The 25399-nt window shown below is 41.4% G+C and overlaps 1 non-coding gene across 1 annotated transcript; it reads left to right on the top strand.

Moving 5' to 3' along the window:
* The first annotated feature begins 24526 nt into the window (after nt 1-24526).
* On the top strand, nt 24527-24633 carry LOC130021245 (U6 spliceosomal RNA). The gene has a single exon (XR_008792134.1). It is a non-coding gene; the product is annotated as a U6 spliceosomal RNA (small nuclear RNA).
* Nucleotides 24634-25399: the final 766 nt, after the last annotated feature.

Genomic DNA, 25399 nt, shown 5'->3' with positions numbered 1-25399 from the left:
CCTGTCGCAAGCTAGTGTAGCCCAATGGCAACTGCTCTCTCCAGGAACACGAAGAGCCTCAACCGATTCTTTCAGGGTCTTGATGAAGAAGTCTGACCATCTCGTAGGTGGGTGGTCAGGCATTCTTTTGACATTCTGTGGAATCCAGTAGGTAATAGCTCTAGTCCAGTGGTCATCTCTGAATCACATTATGTGTCTAGCCCATCTGATTTTCAACATCTTGGCAACAAGACAGCATCCCTGATTCTCTACCATCGATGGAGGTCAGAACTCTGGATTCCTTCTATCACTTAGGTGAGACATGGTATTCTGAGCATAGCTCTTTTGATTCCTCTTTAGGAGACCTGAATAGTCTTCTTATTCTGTTTTCCTAGGACCCAGTTCTCTGAGGCATATGTTAGTTCAGGAAGAATGGTGGAATCAAAAAAATGTGCTTGGAGCCGGAGGAGGTTCTTTGTCTTCTTAACAACTTCTTCTACACTCTTGAAGGCCTTCTACGCCACTCTCTTTCTCCTGCGCAGCTCAGGTGCCAGGTCTTTCATCATGTTGAGTTCTTGACCTAGTATGCATAACTGCTGTGTTTGGAGATGTTCGTTCCATTGAGAGCGAATGGAATGTCAAGGACTAGTCCATTTCTCATGAACATTGTTTTCATGAGATTCAGCTGCAGTCCAACCTTTCCACACTCACAGTCAAAGTCGGACATACCAAGCATTTGTGCAGCTTGGCTTAATATTTGGTGTCATTAGAATAACGTCATCAGTGAAGCAGAGGTGGTATCATTGCTGACTGTCTTTCTTCACCCCCATTCCTTCCCATTCCAGTTGTTGCATGTAGGGTATATATATTTCATATATAAGCGTATGTATAAATATTCTCTAAATACGTTTGTGTGTGTGTGTGTGTGTGTGTGTATATATATATATATAGCTTTGACTAAATAAGCTTTTCCCCAAAAGCAACTACCTTCTCTTTCATATATTTTCCTATATATTAACATCTATATAGATATGATTTTTTTCTATTAAACTGTAGTGTTTCTGCAAATACCCACATCATGTATTTATAAAATGCCCTATTTGCCTTATGGCACTCTACACAAATTTGTACTCAGGTTAAAGGACATTTTGTAATAAAGGAAGTTAGCAATGAGTTAGTGTCCTTTAAGGGCTTGTTGTAAGTCACTTCTAAAAGCAATATGCTTGATAGGGGAAAGGCAAGCTAATGACTCTTTGAAAATGATTTCTGAGTGATTAAACCCTGTGTTGCCAAGATATATCCTGAATATTATTAAGTACACCATAAACAACTGGACAAAACATTGTGTCAAATGCTCTACTGGCAGAAGGCACAGAATATCGGATTTTTGGACACATTTGCTATGTCATGTAGTTTCTCTAATAGAAACTCCAATTTCCATTTCTTTAGGCAGGAATGGTAATAGTTTCTCTTAAGTCCCAGGGTCTCACCTAAACTTCATTAAAAAAAAAAGCATAGGCCAAATTTGCCAAAGAAGCATGGTTTGAGTTGGTGTATTTTCAGAATCTAAGAGAGATCTATTGTGAATAGATACCTTGGGAAGGTCTATTGTGAGACTCTTGGGGAAGCTTAATCTGTGAGCTTTTACCTTGAACTAACTGTCGTTCACATAAAGGGCACTTAAAGTGGGGCAAGTGGCTCTTCTGAAGATGGTTTACTTTAAAATGATCCTATTCCACGTTTTATTTCCCTTCTTTTTTATGACACATATGACCTAAGTTAAAATACTGGAAGACCTGGAACTCCACATTTTTCCTGTGTCCTTTTTCTCAAAGCTTTGTAATTACATTTTTAGAAATATGCTTTTTTTTCAATTTTCTAAATGTAGGTAATCATTTGTTTCTTGTAGGAAAAGTGACAGTCTATTTTTATTGTACTCTCAGAGTAAAAAACACTAACACAGGAAATTCAGGTCACCCTGTGCATATGGTCGATTATGTTGAATCCTTTTCAGAACCCGGCTTGCTTGCTTGGTTGTCCATCATCTAGTGTTCTGCCTATTCTATTCAGGAAGACTCGAGTGAACAACTTGTAGATGACGAACAACAGGCAGATCAGACGATAGTTGCCAATGTCGTGGATGTCTCCCTTCTTGTACAAAAGAATGGTCCTGCTGGTTTTCCATTTGGAAGGAACCTTGTATTCAGATAGGTAGCATGTGAAGAGATGAGCCAGTGTATTGATGAGTACTGACAGAATATTTTTCAGGTGTTTGGGTATGACCTTGTGAGCTGGTGCTGTATGCTCTTTTACCAACGAAATGCCATGTTAGATTTTGGAAGGGAGAATGCTGGGAATGACATATCCACCCTGCGGAATTTGGTATGTGTGCAGGTGGACATGGCTATCGAAGAGATCCGAGTAGAAGTCATGGATAATCTTCTCAATTGCCCTTCTGGAAGTTGTGATATTTCCACCAGGTTATTGGAGGGCAGTCATCTTTGTCTTGTAATTGGCGAAGTAGAGGAGGGGGTTGCAAATATGTTTCCCAGCTTCTGCTGCATCGGCCAACACTGCTGTTCTCTCTTTGAGGTCTTCCTTTATCGCTTCTCTGCACAGCTTTTCGGCATGGACGTTAGATTGTGAGGAATTCAGACAGTTTCTTAACCTGAGGCTTGTGCCGAACCACATTGGCAAATGAGCTTGAGAGTTTCCGAAGACAGGTGTCTGTTTTTGGCTTTCCCACTCTCAGCATTCCTCCAGTAGTCATGGAGGTGCTGAACCAGTTGATTGTTATCCTTGTCAATGAGAGCATCTTCCCACATTGCTGCAATAGTGCCAAAGAGCTCCCAGTTGGTGGTCATTCTGGGAGTTCTCATCTTAAACTTTACAGTCCTTTCTCCCTGCTCCATGAAGTATAATTTTGCATGAAGGAGACAGTGGTCAGATCTCGTTTGGAATTTTGGGACAACAGTGAGATCGGTCAGGCAAAACCATCAATTGAATATGATATGGTCAATTTCATTATGGAACTGTCCACCAGGAGACTCCCATGTCCAACATTCAGATTCAGCCTTCTGGAACTATGAGTTAACCATGGATGGTCTTGGTCAATATGATGAATTCAGACAGTCTCTTACCCTGTTCATTCCATTCTAGGCCATTGGTTCAGATGAGCAGTTCTTTGAGTGACCTTCTTGGTCCTATCTTGGCATTAAAATCACTGATGATGATCTTGTAGAAGGTGTGGTCTTCTTTATAGAACGTCTCAGCTCCATGTAGAACTTGTCAATTTCTTCTTCATAGTAGTTGAATGTTGGTGTGTAGATGATGAGCCACATCTATGTAAGCATAGTCATTCTATTTGAGTTGTTAGGCATTCAAATGAATCAATGCTCATGGCCAAGTTTGTGTTGACCAGGACACCGACACCAACGATGCTTCTATTGTCACACGTTTCAAGGAGCAGTTCTTCGCCAGTGTCAAAAATGGTGTGATGTGATCGATTTTTTCTCGTCTCAGTCAGTCCAATGATGTCACACTTGATCTTCTGTGCTTGCATCATCAGGTCCTCAGTGGATGCTTCCAGTTTACGTGCGTTGAAAGTACAGACAGCCCCTTCCATTCAGGTACAGCCTGTCCCCAAGGTCTGGGACTTTCTCTGGGCACACACAGCTAGCGCGATCTCATAGGACAGCCAGTTTTTTCCCCTGATCTGCGTGAGGTGGGAACCAAGCCCACCTCCCAGCAACAAAGCTGAAGGTCTCTGCAAACTCTCTCCCCTTCCATTCAGGTACAGCACGCCCCCAAGGCCTGGAACTTTCTCTGGGCACGCGCAGCTAGCTCGATCTCATAGGACAGCCGGATTTTTCCCCTGATCTGCATGGGACGGGAACTGAGCCCAACTCCCAGCAACAAAGCTGAAGGTCTCTGCGAACTCTCTCCCCTTCCATTCAGGTACAGCCCGCCCCCAAGGCCTAGGACTTTCTCTGGGCATGCGCAGCTAGCTCGATCAGCTCGACCAGCACAGGGACCCTTTCCAGAGCCGTGGCCACTAACGCGGCCGTGAAATATTCTCCCACTACTTATGCCCTAGGAACCATAAGCTACCTTCTTAGGTGGAATCTTCTCTATTTTAGCTCAGGCACTAGAAACTCAGTAGCCAATAACTCATAAGCCTATCTCAACTCACACTGCATATCAAGCAGAATAGTAACAGTGAACGTGAAGGATTAAACCACACTTGTCACAATGGTAAAGCAATGCAAAAGCCCACCAAACTTTCTTATTGAAGAGACTAGCCCAGAAGACATCAACAGTACTGTAGTGTTAGACAACCTCTCTGACAAGGAATTCAGAAGGAAGCTACTTAGGATGCTTAGGGAACTAAAAGAAACAATGGAAAGCAATGCCAATAAAAGACAAGAGGATTTGAAGGCAGAAATGAGGAAAATGCAATCGGAAATGTCAGACCTGAAAAACCGTGTGGCGAATTGAAAAACTCAGTGGAAGGCCTCAGAAGCAGAGTAACAGCTGCTGAGAACAGAATCAGTGAGCTTGAAGATGAAGTAAAGAGACTCTCCAGGAAAAAGCAGAAAATGGAAAAGAGACTCACAATTCGGGAACAGATGGCAAGAGAAGATCATGACGAAGCCAAGAGGGCTAACGTAAGAATTATTGGAGTTTCAGAGGGACAGGAAGAAAACCTTGATGAAGAAGAAACTGTCAAAGACATCATTTCTACAACGTTTCCAGAGCTGAAGAAAACTTGTGACCACATTCAGGAGGCCCAAAGGGTACCAGCTAGAAGAAATCCGAATAAAAATACCCCTAGACACATTCTGATCAAAATGACCAAAACCTTAGACAGAAACAAAATACTGAAAGCAGCAAGATCGAAGAAAGAAATCTCTTACAAAGGAGCATCCTTAAAATTCACAGCTGATTTTTCTGATGAAACCCTCATGGCCCGAAAACAGTGGTGGGACATAGTGAAAAAACTCAATGAAATAAATGCCTCCCCAAAAATACTTTACCCAGCGAGACTCTCATTCATAATAGAAGGAACAACACACAGTTTCACAGACAAACAACAGCTCAGGAACTTCATAGACTCAAAACCATGGTTACAAGAACAACTAAATGGGCTACTTTAAGGCAAGAAAAGCCACTGAAATACACCAAATTTCAACAGAACAATGGGACAAAATCCCATAACAATAATCTCTTTCAATGTCACTGGGCTAAACGCACCAATTAAAAGACAGAGTGGCAGGATAGATTAGAAAATTGAACCCAACATTCTGCTGCCTGCAAGAAACGCATCTCAATAGTCAAAGCAAACAGAGACTCAGAGTCAAAGACTGGAAAGCAATCCTACAGGCAAATAGTTCCCATAAAAATGCTGGCGTAGCCATCCTAATATAAGACCACATCGATTTCAGAGTGAGGAAGGTCATAAGAGACAGTAAAGGCCATTTCTTATTGATCAAAGGATCTGTACAACAGGAAGAACTTACAATAATAAATGTATATGCACCTAATGAGAGACCAGCAAAGTACTTAAAACAACTACTCATAGATTTGGAAAAAGACATCAATAGCAACACAATACTAGTGGGAGACTTCAACACCGCTTTGTCACCTCGTGATAGATCAACCAGACTCAAGCTTAGCAAGGACATAATTCATCTGAGGGAAACAATGGAAGAAAGGGACTTAGTAGATATATACAGGACACTTCATCCACAAAAAGCTGAATACACATTCTTCTGAAGCATACATGGAACATTCTCCAAGATTGACCACATGCTGAGCCACAAAACATGCCTCCATAAAATTAAGAAGATGGAGATTGTATCAACAATCTTCTCAGACCATAATGCGCTGAAATTAGAAGTAAATCACACACAAAAACAGAAAACTAAATCAAACACCTGGAAATTAAACAGTGCGCTATTGAACAACGAGTGGCTTAGACAAGAAATCAAAGCGGAAATCAAAAGGTTCCTAGAAACGAATGAAAATGAGAAAACGAGTTACCAAAACTTATGGGACACAGCAAAAGCTGTGTTAAGAGGAAAGTTTATAGCTCTACAAGCATTCCTCAGGAAGGAGGAGCGAGCACACATAAGTAACCTAACCTCACAGCTTAAGAGCTTGGAGAAGGACCAAATAAAGAGCACAACCTGAACAGGAGAAAGGAAATAATAAAACTCAGAGCAGAGATTAATGAGATGGAAACCCAAAAAACAATCCGAAAGATCAATGAAACGAAGAGCTCATTCTTCGAGAAAATTAACAAGATCGATAAACGTCTAGCAAAACTCACAAAGAAAGGGAGAGAGAAAACCCTAAAAAACCAAATCAGAAATGAAAAGGGGGGTCATTACAACAGAAACTACAGAAATTCAAAGGATCCTCAGGGAAGATTTTGAGAAGCTTTATACCTCGGAACATCAAAACCTCGAGGAAATGGATAAATTCCTAGACTCCTACAGACTCCCAAGGCTGAACCAAGAAGACCTGGAATACCTGAACAGACCTATCACCATCAAGGAAATTGAAATGGTAATAAATAGTCTCCCCAAGCACAAAAGTCCTGGCCCAGATGGATTCACTAGTGAATTCTTCCAAATCTTTAAAGAAGACTTATTCCCAATCCTCTTTAAGGTTTTCCATGAAATTGAAATATCAAAAACACTTCCGAACAGTTTCTATGAAGAAAATATCACACTGATAACAAAATCAGACAGAGAAACCACAAAGAAAGAGAATTACAGACCGATATCCCTGATGAACATAGATGTAAAGATGCTCAACAAACTATTAGCAAATAGAATCCAACTACTCATCAAAAAGATCATACACCATGACCAAGTAGGATTCATCCCAGGGATGCAAGGATGGATTAACATTCGGAAATCAATCAACATAATCCATCATATCAACAAAAGAAAAGATAAAAAGCATATGATTATATCAATAGATGCAGAGAAAGCTTTTGAAAAGATCCAGCACCCCTTTATGATGAAAACCCTAGCCAAAATGGGTATAGAGGGGACTTTCCTCAACATAATTAAAGCCATCTACCACAAGCCTACAGCCAGCATCATCCTCAATGGGGAAAAACTGAGAGCCTTCCCTCTAAGATAAGGGACGAGACAAGGATGCCCACTCTCTCCACTGCTGTTCAATATAGTACTGGAAGTACTTGCAATAGCGATTAGGCAAGAAAAAGATATTAAGGGCATTCAGGTAGGAAAGGAAGAAATCAAACTTTCACTATTTGCAGATGATATGATACTCTACTTAGAGAACCCAATAACTTCCACCAAAAAACTCCTAGAAACAATAGACTTGTATAGTAAAGTTGCAGGCTATAAAATCAATACCCAAAAGTCCCTGGCTTTCCTATATGCAAACAGTGAGAGAGAAGAAAACTACATGAAAAAAATGATCCCATTCACAATTGTGCCCCAGAAAATCAAGTACCTAGGAATCAGCTTAACTAAGGAAGTAAAGGACCTGTACAAATAAAACTACAAAACGCTACCTAAGGAAATAAAAGAGGAAATGAGGAAATGAAAAAATATCCCCTGCTCATGGGTCGGGGGACTTAACATTGTCAAAATGGCAATACTACCTAAAGCATTGTATAAATTCAATGCAATCCCTATAAGAATACCCATGACATTATTCAAAGAAATGGAGCAAACACTCCTGAAATTTATATGGAACAGTAAGCCCCCACGAATAGCTAAAGCAATTCTTGGGAAAAAGAAAATGGGAGGAATCAACCTCCCTAACTTCAACCTGTACTACAAAGCAGTAATAATCAAAACAGCATGGTACTGGAACAAAGGCAGAACTGCAGACCAATGGAACAGGGTTAAATACACTGACATCTCCCCTCAATCATATGATCATCTAATCTTTGATAAACGTGCAAGTAATGTTAAATGGAGTAAGGAAAGCCTCTTTAACAAAGTGTGCTGGCAGAACTAGACGGCTACATGCAAAATATGGGCTCAGAACACTGCCTAACACCATGTACAAAAGTAAGATCAAAATAGATTAAAGACCTCAACATCAGACCAGAAACTATAAGATACATTGAAGACAAAGTTGGCAAAACCCTCCATGACATTGAAGCTAATGGTATCTTCAAAGATGCCACGCCACTGGCTGAGCAAGTGAAAACAGAGATAGATAAATGGGACTATCTTAAACTAAGAAGCTTCTGCACCTCCAAAGAAACAGTGACCAAAATACAAAGACAGTCTACAGAATGGGAAAGGATATTCGCCAAATACACATCTGACAAGGGGTTGATATCCAGGATATACAAAATACTGGTTAAACTCCACAAGAAGAAAACATCCAACCCCATCCAAAAATGGGGCAATGAAATGAACAGAAACTTTCTTAAAGAAGAAATCTGAATGGCTAAAAGGCACATGAGAAAATGCTCTACATCATTAATCATCAGCGAGATGCAGATCAAAACCACAATGAGATACCATCTCACACCTCAGAGACTGGCCCACATTCAAAAGAACAAAAGCAACCGATGCTGGCGCAGATGTAGTGAGAAAGGGACACTCCTTCACTGTTGGTGGGAATGTCAACTGGTTCAGCCCTTCTGGAAAACAGTATGGACGATTCTCAAAAAATTAGAAATTGAGCTCCCATTTGACCCAGCAATACCACTCCTGGGAATATATCCCAGAGAGGCAAAAAATGTATAGTCGAAGTGACATCTGCACTTGTTTGTTCATTGCAGCACTCTTTACAATAGCCAGAAACTGGAAGAAACCTGAATTCCCAAGAACAGATGACTGGTTAAAGAAACTTTAGTACATCTACACAATGGAGTACTATATGTAGCTGTTAGAAAAGATGAAGTCATGAAATTTACATACAAGTGGTACAACATGGAAAGTATCATGCTAAGTGAAATGAGTCAGAAAGAGAGAGATAGACATAGAAATATTGCATTCATCTGGGGGACATAAAGTAACAAAATATGAGATTAATACCCAAGAATAGCTGAGACCAGCACCAGGAGGATTACTCCATAGCTTAGTGGCCAGCCGGGCATTCTAGAGGAAAGGGCAGCTCAGATAGAGAAGGGAGTACCAAATAAAGGGTGTTTGGAGGATCCTCCCAGGAGGGGAAATGCATGTCGAAAGTAGACTATGGACTGAACATGTTTGCCACTCAATGCCTCTTTTGCAGACCACAACACCCAAAAGGAGTGAGAGAACACAGGGGATTACCCTGTCACAGAGGCAGAGGGGGATGAGGGGATGGGGGGGGATATTATCCATGGTGGTGGAAAATGGGCACTGGTGAAGGGATAGGTATATGATCATTGTATAATCGAAACCCAAGCACAAAAAATTGTAAATCTACAACTGTACCTCATGGTGTTTTCACTAATAAAAAAAATTTTAAAAAGTTCAGACAGTCATTTTAGTCCTTCATTTTGGCAACCTAGTTCAGCCCTGAGATTTAATCAGCCTCTCCCTGCTCAAGGATGAGCAGGGAGAGGCTGATTAATGCTGGCGTATTGGGGGTTCTTTCAGGGTCAGGGGAATGAGACCCTTTGCTTTTACAGTTTTGGGAATATTGAGTATGCACAGGTAGCTTACTAGGCTCTGCAATGTGTGCGGGATACTCTCAGTAGTTTGCCAGGCTCTCCAAGAGGAATGGAGGCTTTTAGGGTGGTCTCTAATTACCCTTACAGGTGTTCCCATGGTTCACAACATATTTGAAACCCATCAAACTTGGTGTGGAAATTATGGATAATGGTTATTAAGTGTCTTATGATGGGTCGGGAAAGATGCATGGAGTATGGCCGCGTCTGGGTAGTGGAAGTAGTGGAGGTCAGCTGATGAGATATTTATCTGGCATTGGCAGGATGGGTCTTCTGGGTGTGATCCCTGTGTTGCCGGAGATTAGGGGAAGCAGGTAGAGCATTCTTTTTTCCAGGTCCCATTGAGCCTAAAGTCCAAGGTCACAAAGTTCCACTTTACCTGGTTCTACGTGGCTTCACTCATGTGTGAGGCTCAGGTCTAGTGTCCGGAAAGCGGCCTGGAGCGTGGCAGCAGCTAGGTAGTGGAGGAATGGAAAATAACTTATCTAGTGCCCCTAGCAGGTAGGCTTGAATGGTGGTGGGAAATTTTGGGCAAAACTTAATGCCCAAAAAGTAGAGAAAGAGTATTGGGGAAACTGCCTGCCATATGGGCAGGGTGAGGATTGGGATGGGGGTGGGGGTGGGAGATACTGGGGACATTGGTTGTGGAAAATGGTGACTGGTAGAGGATGGGTGTTCTGTTTGATCATAGTATGACCGAATCTCAAACATTAAAGCTCTGTAACTGTATCTCACAGTGATTCAATAAAATTTTTAAAAATTGATTAATTTTTAATTTTTTAAAAAAGATCATACATTTTGAAAACAGGTTTGATAAATTAATATCTATAAAAATAAGTAAACATGCCTAAATTGAAATATTTATCATCAGTGGTGGGTAATTTCCACTAATTTGTGGTCTTTGGACTTCTCTTGTGGTGGGCATGAGGAGGCTTGAGGCATATCCAGTGGTACTGAGGGGCTACTCTTTTGTGCTCAGGATTGATCCTCAGTGGTGCCCATGTGACCATATGCAGTGCCAGGGACCAATTTGGGTTGGTCATATGCAAAATAAACATCTCTATATTATTTCTTGGGTCATGTGTTTTATTCGTTAGTTACTATATTAAAGAATGGAATCGGATAGGACACTGATAACTTCTTTGGAAAAAAACACATTTTTGTTAGAAAGTAGAGTTTCCATGTCTAAACTGGGGGACACAGCCAAAGTGGGCAGTAGGGGTTCGACTGGGAGTTCTTTCTACTTCTTTCTAGTTACCTCTCACACCTGTCAACAGAACTATAGGCCTCTCCCTGTGACAGTTGGTGAGACTGGAGAAGGCTGAGGGGTTTGTTTTAAGTAATTTGGATTGACCTCTGCGTAAGCTGAAGAGTTCAGATATTCTTCCGGGCCAAGCACACGGGGTCATGCTCTTGCCTTGGGCCCCACGTGAGCCTCTGAACACAGAGCCAGGAGAAGCTCCAAGCATCGCTTGGTGTGGCCAGAATTATTTTTTAAAAGTTTCTTGTGTCCAATTGAGATTGTTCTGGTATTTGTCCTGAGGCCAGAATTCCCCCCTTCCATAATCTCAGTAGTGTCATATTCAGTACAATGTATGTTAGTTGCATTTCCAGGTCCTTTGTATTGTATTATAGTGCCATATTTTTGCCAAGTAATTGTCAAAACTATCGCTAGAGTGATAACACATCGGTAGGGCGTTTGCCCTGCGCACAGTTGGCCCGGCTGAGCTGGGTTCAATTCCTCTGCCCCTCATGGCAGAGCCTGGCAAGCTCCTCATGATGTATTCGATATGCCAAACACAGTAACAAGTCTCACCATGGAGATGTTACTAGGCCAGCTCGAGCAAATTGATGAACAATGGGAGGACAGTGCTACAGTGCATACTACAGAAAAACATAAAACAAAAATATCTAGTTATAGAAAACTTATTTACCTATCTTTACACTATTAAGGGAAAACAATTTGCTTCTAATATTTTAGTGTCATGTTCTGCCACAGATCATCTGCTGTAAAGGTTCAGAGTACCTGAAGGTGGGCTGGTGGAGTTGGCGGAAGGACATGAACACTCTCAAATGGAGGAGGCCTGGAGGTTTCTCTGTTTTATTCCATTTTTGTGTTCATATTTGTTATTATTTTCTAGATATGCATCTAACTTATGACTTCATTACACCAGGAAATTACGCAAGACACTTTCTATCTCACTTAATCATCATCCTGAACTTGGCCATGAGAGTTGTGGTGATACAGTATTTTAAAAATACAAACTGCACAAGTACAATATGCAAGGTTCAAAACATACAGCTCATGAACTGCATCAGAGTAGTATAATACTTTCATCATAACTGATCATGCCTTCATTAACTCTTTCTGTTCCAAATCCTAGGGCTTTTTATTAGGTCAGTTAGGGCTATCAGGATATCAGATCCCTTTGTTCTTTCTTGTAAAACTGTAACCAGCTATTTCCCCACCAAGGATTCCAGGTTCTTATCTGCCTTATAATATTATTTATATTAATTTATATTTATCCAACACCACAATGACACCTTATTCTTTGTCAAAGTTTCAATGTGTCATATTTTATATGCTTTCCAGTTTCCCTGGGTTATACAACCTGGTTAAGGATAGAGGCTCATCAGGGGCTGTTTGTACTTTTCCTCTGGGTGGGTACCACATTTTTTTATTGATCATATAAGTCAGGCCATATTTAGTCATCATGGTGATTACAGCACTTCTCCTAACTTGGGGCCCTTGTAAGGCTTTTCCTGTTTCTACTTTGTCTTTGTATCTAAATTGCTTAATATATTTGGGGTGGTTTGTGTATGTGTTAGTTCATATTTCTGTAAGCCATTCATAAATTTCCTTACTAACCCAACTGGTTATCTCCTGCTGTGTGTTTTACGTGGGCTGAGTCTCTAGTCATTATTCTTCTAGAACTCCTGAGACTAAACATACAGATTAACTACAGTGCACATATTATGAGTATACTGATTTTGAGAATTGGGCAGTTAGGGGGGGAGATGTTGTCTAATTCTAGGAAGAAGCATTCCTTGACCATGCATTTGTCACACTGCAGGGATGGTAGATATAGTAATGTTCTAAATATTCCTAAATATATATATTACCTATTTTCTTCATTATTTGCTTTTCTGGAAAAATGAAACAGTAAGTGAAATAATTCTATAACTTATTTTTTTAATAAAGAGAATTTTCATTTTCTTTAGAATTTCAGAATTTGACATATAGTCTAGGGATTAAAATGCTTGCCTTATAGACAGCTGACCTTAGTTTGTTCCCTAGTACTGTGTGTATCTACCCTCTAAGAATTCTGGGCACAAAACTGAAAGTACAACCTGAAAACTACCAGATATGGCCCCAAAACAGAAACAAAAAAATTAAGCTGGTATTTGTGCTCTAAAAACTGTGGATATTTTTGTTTTGTTTAGAGGCTACATACAGTTGTATTCAAGTCTTACTTTTGAAGAAAAGTCAAGAGGTGAAGCACTTAACTTCATATTAATCATAACATTTGAAGAATAGAATTATTTGCCCAGAATTTTCACTGCTTTATAACTTTTTCCCTGTCTTAGAAAACTGGTGGTATTCTTGCAAATTTTCTCTAGCTAAAAATATTCTTTATAAAAATTACTATAATAAGAACATGTGCTTACAAGGACTTAATGCAGAACCCAGCAGCTTGGAGCAGAAAAGTGAATGGACTATGTGTTAATCCAGGCCATCATGTCTGCCCGAAGGGGAAAGGGTGTTGCCCCATTCGCCATCTCCTCTCTGGAAAGAAAGATGGCGGCCACATGGGAGCCTTGTGGAGAACAGGTATGAGCCGGGGTGCAGGGACGACTAAAACCTCATGGGAAGGGAGGCATTCTGGTCCGTCCTTCATGCCCTACCGAGGTAACCAGTTGCCCCCCACGAGCTGCTCTCCAGCATGGCCACGGCCCCAGAAGCACAAGGACTTAATACAGAACCCAGAAGCTTGGAGCAGAAAAGTGAAAGGACTATGCGTTAATCCAGGCCATCATATCTGCCCAGAGGGGAAAGGGTGTTGCTCCCTTCCGCCCTCCTCCCTCTGGAAAGAAAGAAGGCGGCCACATGGGAGTCTTGTGGACAGCAGGTATGAGACGAGGGTGTGGGGGCGACTAAAACCTCATGGGTCGGGGGGCGTTCCGGTCTGTCCTTCACGCCCTACCGAGGTCACCAGTTGCCCCCCCACGAGCGGCTCTCCAGCACAGTCACGGCCCCAGAAGCACAAGGACTTAATGCAGAACCCGGCAGCTTGGAGCAGAAAAGTGAAAGGACTATGCGTTAATCCAGTCCATCAAGTCTGCCGGAGGGGAAAGGGTGTTGCCCCAGTCGCTCTCTCCTCTCTGGAAAGAAAGATGGCGGCCGCATGGGAGCCTTGTGGACAGCAGGTATGAGCCGGGGGTGTGGGGGCGACTAAAACCTCATGGGTCGGGGGGCGTTCCGGTCCGTCCTTCACGCCCTACCGAGGTCACCAGTTGCCCCCCGCGATCGGCTCTCCAGCACAGCCACGGCCCCAGAAGCACAAGGACTTAATGCAGAACCCGGCAGCTTGGAGCAGAAAAGTGAATGGACTATGCATTAATCCAGGCCATCATGTCTGCCGGAGGGGAAAGGGTGTTGCCCCATTCGCTCTCTCCTCTCTGGAAAGAAAGATGGCGGCCGCATGGGAGCCTTGTGGACAGCAGGTATGAGCCGGGGGTGTGGGGGCGACTAAAACCTCATGGGAAGGGGGGCATTTTGGTCCGCCCTTCACATCCTACCGAGGCCACCAGTTGCCCCCCACGAGCGGCTCTCCAGCACGGCCACGACTCCAGAACACAGAAACCAATTTCTTAACTATCTGACTTTCAGTAGAAATACTTCCAGGGTCATAGGTAAAATAGCAGAAATCCAAAACCAACATTTAATTCTTGAACCCAGCTGTAGAAAGCAAATCACTTCACAATGCTTTTTCAGCATGTCTGATTTGGGGGGGCAAACTCTAAATAATAGTGGTGAATCTTTTATTGAAACAGTGAATCTAATCAAAGCAGATAGAGTGTTAACTAGAATTCATCTGCCTCACAGGGACTGGGAGGGGTGGGGGGTGGGGTTTTATTGGGGTTCTTCGTGGTAAAAAATAAGTAATGGTAAAGGGAAAGGTGTTTGATATTTGCATGACTGAGACCTAAACCTGAGAGCTTTGTAACTTTTCCCACAGTGATTCAAGAAATAAATAACTTATAAAATTTTTAAAAAAGAGAACATGTGCTTAAATTGTAAAGTATTCAATCAATAACCTTGAAAATAATTTAACTTTTATCTGATCCCTGCAATTTTTTAGAGATTTCAGTGGTGTCTTACCCAACACACACACACACACACACACACACACACACACAAACCACATATAAATATATATATATGCATATATATATCAATCTTTGTCTACTGCAGATAAAAAGAATATTTAAAAGATTACACTACCCAGATTCCTTACAACTATGATTCTGTGATTTATATTATTCTAAAGAGTGGTTTTCTTTCCTTTTTTTAAATATAGGAGTACTTCTATTTATTCAGCCTTTGATTAGCTGATTGAATTGGGCATGAACTCCACAATAGTTTAAAAAAAATTAATTGAATATCTGTGAGATAGACCATTATAAAGCTGTTCATAACTGAATTTGAGTCATACAATGGTCCGGCACCCACCTCTCCACCAGTGTACATTTCCTACCACCAGCGTCCCCTGTTTCTGTATTACCATGCCCCAAAACCCCACCCCAAGCCCCAGGCTCCTTCTATGGGGGGACTTTCCTTATTGATCTCTCTCTCCTTTTCTTTTTGTGCATTATAGTTTGCAATACAGCTGCTAAAAGGTCATGGTGTTTGTTGAGGACATTAGGTACTTTTATCTTTACGATAAGGCTGGAGTAGCTTTTCATTTGGGTGGCAGCTTAGAGTGTGGATGTGATTGCCGAGGCTTCTGGAATTACAGGGGGGAAGGAGAACGTAGCCAATTGCAACCCGGAGAAAGCCTGGAGATTTCAGTCACAAAACCTGCATACCTGAATTTTCAGCAGATTATATCTTTGTGAGGTCCATCCTGAGAACTATAGTTTCAGGCTCGAGGTATAATGGTGATTTTGGATTGTGGAAGCAAGTGGCTGCCGAGACTCTGCTTGGGCAAGCACCAGGCTATCCTGCCCCCTCCAATTTATACCGGTCTGTTCAGTCTTGTGCAGGCTCGAGATTAAAAGTGGCTTTTGATGTCTTTTGAAATTTATGTATGGGTCTCTGAAGCAAGGCCAGTAGTAGAACTTACAAGGTGGCACTGGAATTGGCTTGTGGGGGTTGACTGCCAGTGCTTCCAGGATTATTGAGAAGTTGGAAGAGGTAGCCCATCCCAACTCTGAGAAAGCCTGGACATTTCAGTCACAAAACCTGCATATCCAGATTTTCAGCAGATTATATCTGGGTGAGATCCATTTTATTTTATTTACATGACTTCTACTTAGATCTCTTTAATAACCACGTCCACTTGCCCACATACCAAATTCCGCAGGATGGATATGTCATTCCCAACGTTCTCCCTTCCAAAATCTGACAGGCCATCTCGTCGGTAAAGAAACAAAGAGCACCTGACCCAGAAAAGGTCAGACTGGACACCTGAAGAACCTACCGTCAGTACTCATCAATACACTGGCTCAGCTCTTCACACACTACCTGTCTGAATGCAAGGTTCCATCCCAGTGGAAAACCAGCAGGACTGTACTACTATACAAGAAGGGAGACATCCACTACATAGGCAACTATCGCCCAATCTGCCTATTGTCTGTCATCTACAAGCTGTTCACTCAGGTCATCCTGAATAGGTTTGGCAGAACACTAGATGAAGGACAACCATGCGAGCAAGCTGGGTTCCAAAAAGGATTCAGCACCATCCACCATGTGCACACGATAACCAAGCTCATTGAGGTTTCTCGGGCGTTCAAGATGCCGCTCTGTCTAACATTCATTGATTTAAAGAAGGCCTTTGATTCTGTTGAGAAGGAAGCGGTGATCGAAGCCCTAGCCAATCAGGGTGTTCAATCTCAATACATCAGATTCCTCCGTGAGCTGTATTATGGATTAACTACCAGGATCTCACCATTCTACAAAGTAATCATAGATGTCAAGAGAGGGGTTAGGCAGGGTGATGCTATTTCACCGAAATTCTTCAGTGTCATCCTCAAGAACGTCATGCGAAGACTGGAATAGGAAGGAATGGGAGTGAAGACAGATGGTCGGCAACTACACCACCTCTGCTTTGTTGATGACATTGTTCTAATAACACCAAACATCAGCCAAGCAGCACAAATGCTGACCGACTTCGACCGTGAGTGTGGAAAGGTCGGATTATAGCTGAATCTCAAAGACAATATTCATGAGAAACAGTCTTGTTCCTGACGTTCCATTCACTCTCAATGGAACAACCATCTCCGAATGCAAGTTATGTATACCTAGGTCGAGAAGTCAACATGAAGAATGACCTGGCACCTGAGTTGCGCAGGAGGAAGAGAGCGGCTTGGAACGCCTTCAAGAGCATCGAGTAAATAACTAAGAGGACGAAGAACCTCCAGCTCTGAGCACAACTCTTCAATTCCGCTGTTCTTCCTGCATTAATATATGCCTCAGAGACCTGGGCCCTACGAAAACAGGATGAGAACACTATTAGGATCTCTCAAAGAGGAATCAAAAGAGCTAGGCTTGAAGTATCATGCATCACTCAAATGAGAGATAGAATCCGGAGATCTGACTTCCATCAATGCTCAAGAGTCAAGGACGCTGTCTCGTTAGCCAAGGCATAGAAAATCAGATGAGCTGTACACGTAATGAGATTTAGAGATGACCGCTGTACTACAGTCATTATCGACTGGATTCCATGGGATGTCAAAAGATCACGTGGATGCCCACCTATGAGATTGTCAGACTTCTTCATCAAGACCCTGAATGATTGGTTTGAGGCTCTTCATGTTCCTAGAATGAGCAGATGCCATTGGGCTATGCTAGCACGCAAAGGGATGAATGGAGACGTTATTGGCACCAGCCTGAGCAAATTGATGAGTAATGGGTTATCAAATGATCCAGTGATATCTGGGTGAGGTACCGTCCTGAGATGGTGGAGTCAGGCGAGAGCTATGGCGGCAACTTTGGATTGTGGGAGCAAGAAGCTGCTGGGGTCTCTGTTTGGGCAGCACAAGGCCAACCTGCTTCCCTTCGATTTACCCTGGTTTGTTCAGCCATGCTCAGGTCCGAGATTAACTGCGGCTTTTGATGTCTTTCGAGATTTATTTATGGGTCTCTGAAATAAGGCAATATATGGGCTTGTATAGCTGAGCCAGAGGTGGCTTGTGGGTGTGGCTCCCACACACCTAACTTTTGGCCATTTAATTTCTGGGAAAACTTTGTTTCAAGTTGTTGCAGTTCAGTCATAGGCACAGCAGCAATTTGGGAGTATCAGGAAGCCTGAAGATACCATCAGGTTGCTGTTGCACTTGCCCCGCAGGTACAGGTTGACCTGCTGTCAGCACCATACCCCCAAGAGTTATGTTTTCTTGAAGTTTAAATTCAGGAAGTAAATCACTAGAGAAGAGAGACTAAATTTCAGACTTATCTTTTCTTAAGTAGATGAAATAATAGCCAAGGGTTGATCAACAACTTTGTTTTCTTACCTTCTCAGCAGAGGCAATAGGTTCTCAGAGCATTTAATTCTGCTTGCCATTACCTTACCTCAAAACTGATTAAACTACTGTAATTCTGAAATTAAGACCAAACTCCCCAGATGTATTGGTTCTCCAGATGGGATTCTCTCTGAGATTGGTTCTATGGTGTTTGGTTGGAAGTGATTCCTAACATCGAATCAACATATGAATCAATCTTTGGTCATTTCATAGTTTGTAAACAACATATTCTACATTAATTTCTTTTTGCTTAAATTAGATGAAAGGATCACCATTATTCTCAACTGAATCCACAGTAAACATTAATTATTGTAAGAAAACATTACTTATTTTATACAGTAAACATTAACTATTATAGGGATAAAATGATTCTTCTTGCATCCAGAGCCCTGTAATCTATTCCTTCTTTGTAGGTTGCTGTGATCCAATAGGGAGCCCGAGACTAAATCCCAGCTTAGGAAATAGTGTTGTTCTTCATATGGATGACTCTGTGCTAAAGGCATGGAACAGTTTGAAAAAATAAAAAAAAACACCTCCTATTTATTTGGACATGCCTTATGTCTGAACCAAAATCTAATATACTGTGTACGTTTTGCAAGAATATTGAGTTAGGGCTGGAAAAATAGCACAGTGGGTAGTATGCTTGCCTTGCATGAGGCTAACCCAAGTTTGATCCTTGGCATCCCATATGGTTCTCCGAGCACCACCAAGAGTAATTCCTGAGATCAAAGCCAGGAGTAACCCCTGAGCTCTGCAAACTGTGGCCACAAAACAAAACAAAACAAAACAAAAACAGAATTTTAAGTTAAACAAATTTTCCAATATGAGAAAAATATTTTTTTTAATTTTGCCTGCATAACTTAGCTTCTCTTTATTTTTTATTCTGTTTTTGTTCTCTAAAATGTCAAATGCAAACATAGTCACTCCAGGTAGAATAATGAAGAGAAGTAAGTCTATGTGGGTCATTATTTGTGGTGTCAGTAATTGATTTACACTGTCAGAAGATAAATTGAAAAGTGGTTTATTCTTGGAACTGATCAATGCTGTTCTGCTGTAATTCATTGATTTCACTATGTATATCTATATTAATTCTTTAACATTTGGAATTAAGCTTCATGTAAAAAAAGTATTCTTGTTTGGCTTTTGGTGCATTTGACAAAAGATTAAACCAAAATTTAAAGCAAAATAAATAAATATGCACTGATATGTGAATAATCAGTTTATAAGTTATGACATCAACATGACTTATTATGTTAACCTATATCCCTTGATTTTAAAATATATGGCAGATTTATCCATAGTATCATTCCTTTATTTTCTTTTTCCTAATCTATTAGAAGGGAAATACTCATTCTGGCACATAAGGAAGGAAATTAAGAGGAATCAAACTCCATTTCCTAATAAAAGCTACCAAAGAATGTGTTGACATGTGATGAAACTAATATGGTAACACAGACATATTTTAGAAGTGAAACTATGAGTACATTTAAGTATACTATTTGTCAAAATTTAATTCACTCTGGCTTTCAACAGCAATTTTTATCTTATCCACTGTCACTGCCACTGTCCTCCCATTGTTCATCAATTTGCTCTAGCAGGCCCAGTAATGTCTCCATTTTGAGACTTGTTGTTACTGTGTTTGGCATATTGAATACGTCATGGGGAGCTTGCTAGGCTTTGCCGTGTAGGCGAGACACTCTCAGTAGCTTGCTGGGCTCTTCTAGAGGGGTGGAGGAATTGAACCCGGCTCAACTGGGCTGGCTGCGTGCAAGGCAAATTCCCTACTGCTGTGTTATCTCTCCAGCTCATTTTACCCAATATTTTACGATTGTTATTGATCTCTAGAAAAATATTTGTTACTTCTTCAAACTCCGATTCCTCCACCCCTCTCAGAGAGCCCGGCAAGCTACCGAGAGTATCTCGCCCGCACAGCAGAGCCCGGCAAGCTCCCTGTGACGTATTCGATATGCCAGACACAGTAACAAAAAAGTCTCCAATGGAGACGTTACTGGGCCCGCTCGAGCAAATCGACGATCAACGGGAGGGCCTTTACCTTACCTTACTTCTTCAAACTCACTCATCTATTCAATCACTGTCACTGTCACTGTCCTCCCATTGTTCATCAATTTTCTCGAGCGGGCCCAGTAAAGTCTCCAGTGTGAAACTTTGTTGTTACTGTGTTTGGCATATCGGATACATGATGAAGAGCTTGCCAGGCTTTGCAGTGCCGGGCTCTCCAAGAGGGGCAGAGGAATCGAACCTGGCTTGGCCAGGCTGACTGCGCAGAAGGCAAATGCCCTACCGCTGTGCTATCTATTCAATATTTGCTTTAATTAGTATAAACTTAATTATATTTATATATTTTTGTTTCAATGTAATACAATCATACCACTAAAAAACTAGAATGATCACTGTAGTGTTGATTTGGGATTAGGGATATTGACATAAACTCCGGGTTTCTAATATAGATAAATTTATGGTGATGAACATATGATAACAATTATAGATAAACTGAGGCATGCATTTGCTTATATATACAAACACCCACAATCTCTAGATCTTTATAGTGATAGGACCTGGAAGTATAATATCGCTTTAGTACCATACACCAAAAAGGGATATTGTAGGCAACAAATGACTGATTCCAAGAGTCAGTTGCAAGACAAAGTATCATTGTATCACTGTCTTCCTGTTGTTCATCTATTTCCTTGAACAGTCCCCAGTAACATCTTCTTTGTCTTAGCCCTGAGATTTTAAAAAGTGCCACATTCGAGGCTCTTTCAGAGTCAGGAGAATGGGACCCATCATGGTTACTGGTTTTTGGCATATTGAATACGCCACACAGAGTTTGCCAGACTTTGCCGTGTATGTAGGATACTTTTGGTAGCCTGCCAGGTTCTCCAGAGTAAGAATTAGATGATAAGATATCGCGCGGCCGTGAATACTGCAGTGCGCTTCCGGGAGCAGAGTTTTATAGTCTCTGGGTCTTGGCCATTGATGGGATAACACAGCACCGGGGGCAGTTGGTGGGTGTAATGCCTACATACTGGAAGATGGGGGATCTGGGTGGAGGAGGTCCTAGTCCCAATCCAAGCAGGCTTGGAGATCTACACCCCGGGTCCCGCACAACTGGGTTCCTCCGCCGGTTCCTTCATGTGTGAGGCTCGTCCAAATATGTGGAGAGTGGTCTTAAGCATGGCTGTAGCTGGAACCGGAGGTCTTCAGCTGATGGGGCGCTGCTCGGATTGGGGAGTCTCCTGCCTCCACGCCTGGATGTCCTCACCGGGGCCCCTTGGAAGAGGGTGGTTGAGTTTCCCTCCCCACCCCAAGCAGAGCCCTGAGCAAGTCAAAGTAGGAGGAACTTTTACTGGAGTTCAGGAAATGTTCAAATGAAAATAGAATAGAGTACTTAAAATATAAAATTTGTGCATCAGAAGCATATGGTGACATAAATAATGTCAAAGGCACATTGTTGCCATCTCAATTATGATGTATAACTGATTTGACAAAAATAGTTATGATTAATGGATTGATCTGAAACCTGAGAGATGAACAATATGGATTTATAATTCTTACATTTCGGTGCTAGGCAAATTATTCATTTTTTAATTTGTTTTCAATTTAGAGCTTTACACCTATCCCACTACATGAATTTTTACTAATATTATTTATGATTGTAAAACATTTTAGTGTAATTTAAAACATATTTTATGATGCATAATTGGCTTTTGCCTAGCCAAAGTTTTATTTTAGACATTTTAATAAATAGCATTTTTGTGTTAATTTTGTACATTGAAGACCAACACCCAACTAAGTAGATACTCAGAAAGTAAGTGACACATGGGAGCCTTGTGGACAGCAGGTATGAGCCAGGAGTATGGGGGCGACTAAAACCTCATGGGTCGGGGGGTGTTCCGGTCCGTCCTTCACACCCTACCGAGGTCACCAGTTGCCCCCCACGAGCGGCTCTCCAGCACAGCCACTGCCCCAGAAGCACAAGGACTTAATGCAGAACCCGGCAGCTTGGAGCAGAAAAGTGAAAGGACTATGCCTTAATCCAGGCCATCATGTCTGTCTGGAGGGGAAAGGGTGTTGCCCCATTCACCCTCTCCTCTCTGGAAAGAAAGATGGCAGCCGCATGGGAGCCTTGTGGACAGCAAGTATGAGCCGGGGGTGTGGGGGCGACTAAAACCTCATGGGAAGGGGGACATTCTGGTCCGTCCTTCACGCCCTACCGAGGCCACCAGTTGCCCCCCACGAGCGGCTCTCCAGCACGGCCACAGCCCCAGAAGCACAAGGACTTAATGCAGAACCCAGCAGCTTGGAGCAGAAAAGTGAAAGGAGTATGCGTTAATCCAGGCCATCATGTCTGCCGGAGGGGAAAGGGTGTTGCTCCCTTCTGCCCTCCTCCCTCTGGAAAGAACGATGGCGGCCACATGGGAGCCTTGTGGACAGCAGGTATGAGCCGAGGGTGTGGAGGCGACTAAAACCTCATGGGTCGGGGGGCGTTCCGGTCCGTCCTTCACGCCCTACCGAGGTCACCAGTTGCCCCCTGCGATCGGCTCTCCAGCACAGCCACGGCCCCAGAAGCACAAGGACTTAATGCAGAACCCGGCAGCTTGGAGCAGAAAAGTGAATGGACTATGCATTAATCCAGGCCATCAAGTCTGCCGGAGGGGAAAGGGTGTTGCTCCATTCGCTCTCTCCTCTCTGGAAAGAAAGATGGCGGCCGCATGGGAGCCTTGTGGACAGCAGGTATGAGCCGGGGGTGTGGGGGCGACTAAAACCTCATGGGAAGGGGGGCATTTCGGTCCGCCCTTCACACCCTACCTAGGCCACCAGTTGCCCCCCACGAGCGGCTCTCCAGCACGGCCACGACTCCAGAACACAGAAACCAATTTCTTAACTATCTGACTTTCAGTAGAAATACTTCCAGGGTCAATAGCTAAAATAGCAGAAATCCAAAACCAACATTTAATTCTTGAACCCAGCTGTAGAAAGCAAATCACTTCACAATGCTTTTTCAGCATGTCTGATTTGGGGGGGTAAACTCTAAATAATAGTGGTGAATTTTTTATTGAAACAGTGAATCTAATCAAAGCAGATAGAGTGTTAACTAGAATTCATCTGCCTCACAGGGACTGGGAGGGGTGGGGGGTGGGGTTTTATTGGGGTTCTTCATGGTAAAAAATAAGTATTGGTAAAGGGAAATGTGTTTGATATTTGCATGACTGAGACCTAAACCTGAAAGCTTTGTAACCTTTCCCACAGTGATTCAATAAATAAATAAAAAAAGTAATAAAAATAAAAATGCATTCTTGGTAAATAAAAAAAAAGAAAAGAAAGTAAGTGACACAAGGTAAACATTTTACAAGTATGACCCTGAATGGTCGATATTAAAAATGCAGGTGATGGGTGAGAGAGAAAGAGAGAGCAACAGGGACGGAGAGGCCTCATGTCTAGGGCAATGTAAAATAAAAACTTCAAATAGGCATAGGAATGCTTAAGGTCAGTAGCTTAGTCAGACAGTGAGTGTGACATATTCAGAACATGAAAAGATATGTTTAGGGGCTGTATCAACAGTATAGCAAGTAGGACATTTGCCTCGCATGCTGCCTACCAGGGTTCAATATCTGGCATCCCATATGAGCCCCTGAGCATCCCCAAGAGTTATTCTTGAGTGCAGAGTCAGGACAAACCTCAAGTATTACCTAGTGTGAACCAAAAAGAACCTCTCCCTCCCAGAAAAAGACATGCTTAAACACAAGTAATTTTGTAAAGAGATTAACTCTGTAATAGGCAGTTTTAACTGTTGGTCATGGTATCCAATGGTGATATACATGCTGTGGTGAGCTATTTTTCTTTTAAAAATTTTTTTCTATTTTTTTCTAAATCTTTCAAAATTGAATGTTTTGTATATTTCAGCTAGAGAAATAGTGAATGCGTGCTTGGCATATTGATGTTTTAAATTTTTTTCGGGTAAAACTCAGACAAAGCTGAAACTAATCCCAAGGTTGCCAGCATGTTAGAGGATCCCATAAAATAGTATATACTTATATGTATGTACATATATACACATATATAGAGTACAATATATATACATAAACATACACATATTAGAGTAAAAAATGGACAAGTTTAGTGCTCGCTTTGGCAGCACATATACTGAAATTGGAACGATGCAGAGAAGATTAGCATGGCCCCTGCGCAAGGATAACATGAAAATTCGTGAAGCGTTCCATATTTTTACCTGAAAGATCTGTAACTTTTCATGATGATTCAATAAATAAATTTAACAGAAAAAAATAAAATTTAAAAATGGAAAAGCTTAATTTTAAATGTTTTAAGTATTTGAATATACATACATATGTTTTATGTATGTAATTTGAAAATGCGTTTTAAGTATAAAATAGCTAACACACTATAGTTTAGTCACATACAAATATAGCCTAGATCTTAATCCTCTTAACAAAAGAAGGCTATTATTTGACTAACATTTTTGGTTAAGCACAGTCTTCCTAATAAATTCTTAGTAAGATGAAGTCTATATTTTGATCTTAGGAAGAAATCTTTATCTTGAAAATTAGTAGGCAAAAATGTACCTTAGTTCTTGCTAGTTTATGTATTTTGAAACTGATTGTCATGTAATTAATATATAAATTTGTTTTCTCTTAAAATAACTTATTTATTTAAAAAAATATACTGCCATTGTCTTTATGAACTAAGCAGCCACAACCATAGTTGGTAAAGCAATAGTGACATCCAGTGACAGTTTAGATTTATTCAAGAAATATTTGAAATGTACAAGCAAAATCAAAGTTATGAAGCATTTAGCAGTAACTCTTTGATTTAAATATTCAAAGAATATATCCATATAACTTTATTCAATGAAAATGAAATGAATTATTTAGATTTTTATGGACAATAAAGTATCACCTTAGGAAAAACGCTTAAAAAACATTTTTGTTCATGGACATACACATTAACTATAAATCACTTAATTACTTAATCACT

The sequence above is a fragment of the Sorex fumeus genome, unplaced genomic scaffold (genome assembly GCF_029834395.1).
Source record: "Sorex fumeus unplaced genomic scaffold, SorFum_2.1 ptg000014l, whole genome shotgun sequence".
Classification (NCBI taxonomy): Eukaryota; Metazoa; Chordata; class Mammalia; order Eulipotyphla; family Soricidae; genus Sorex; species Sorex fumeus.
The sequence above is the reverse complement of the archived record's forward strand: the minus strand, read 5'-3'. Positions and strand labels throughout refer to the sequence as shown.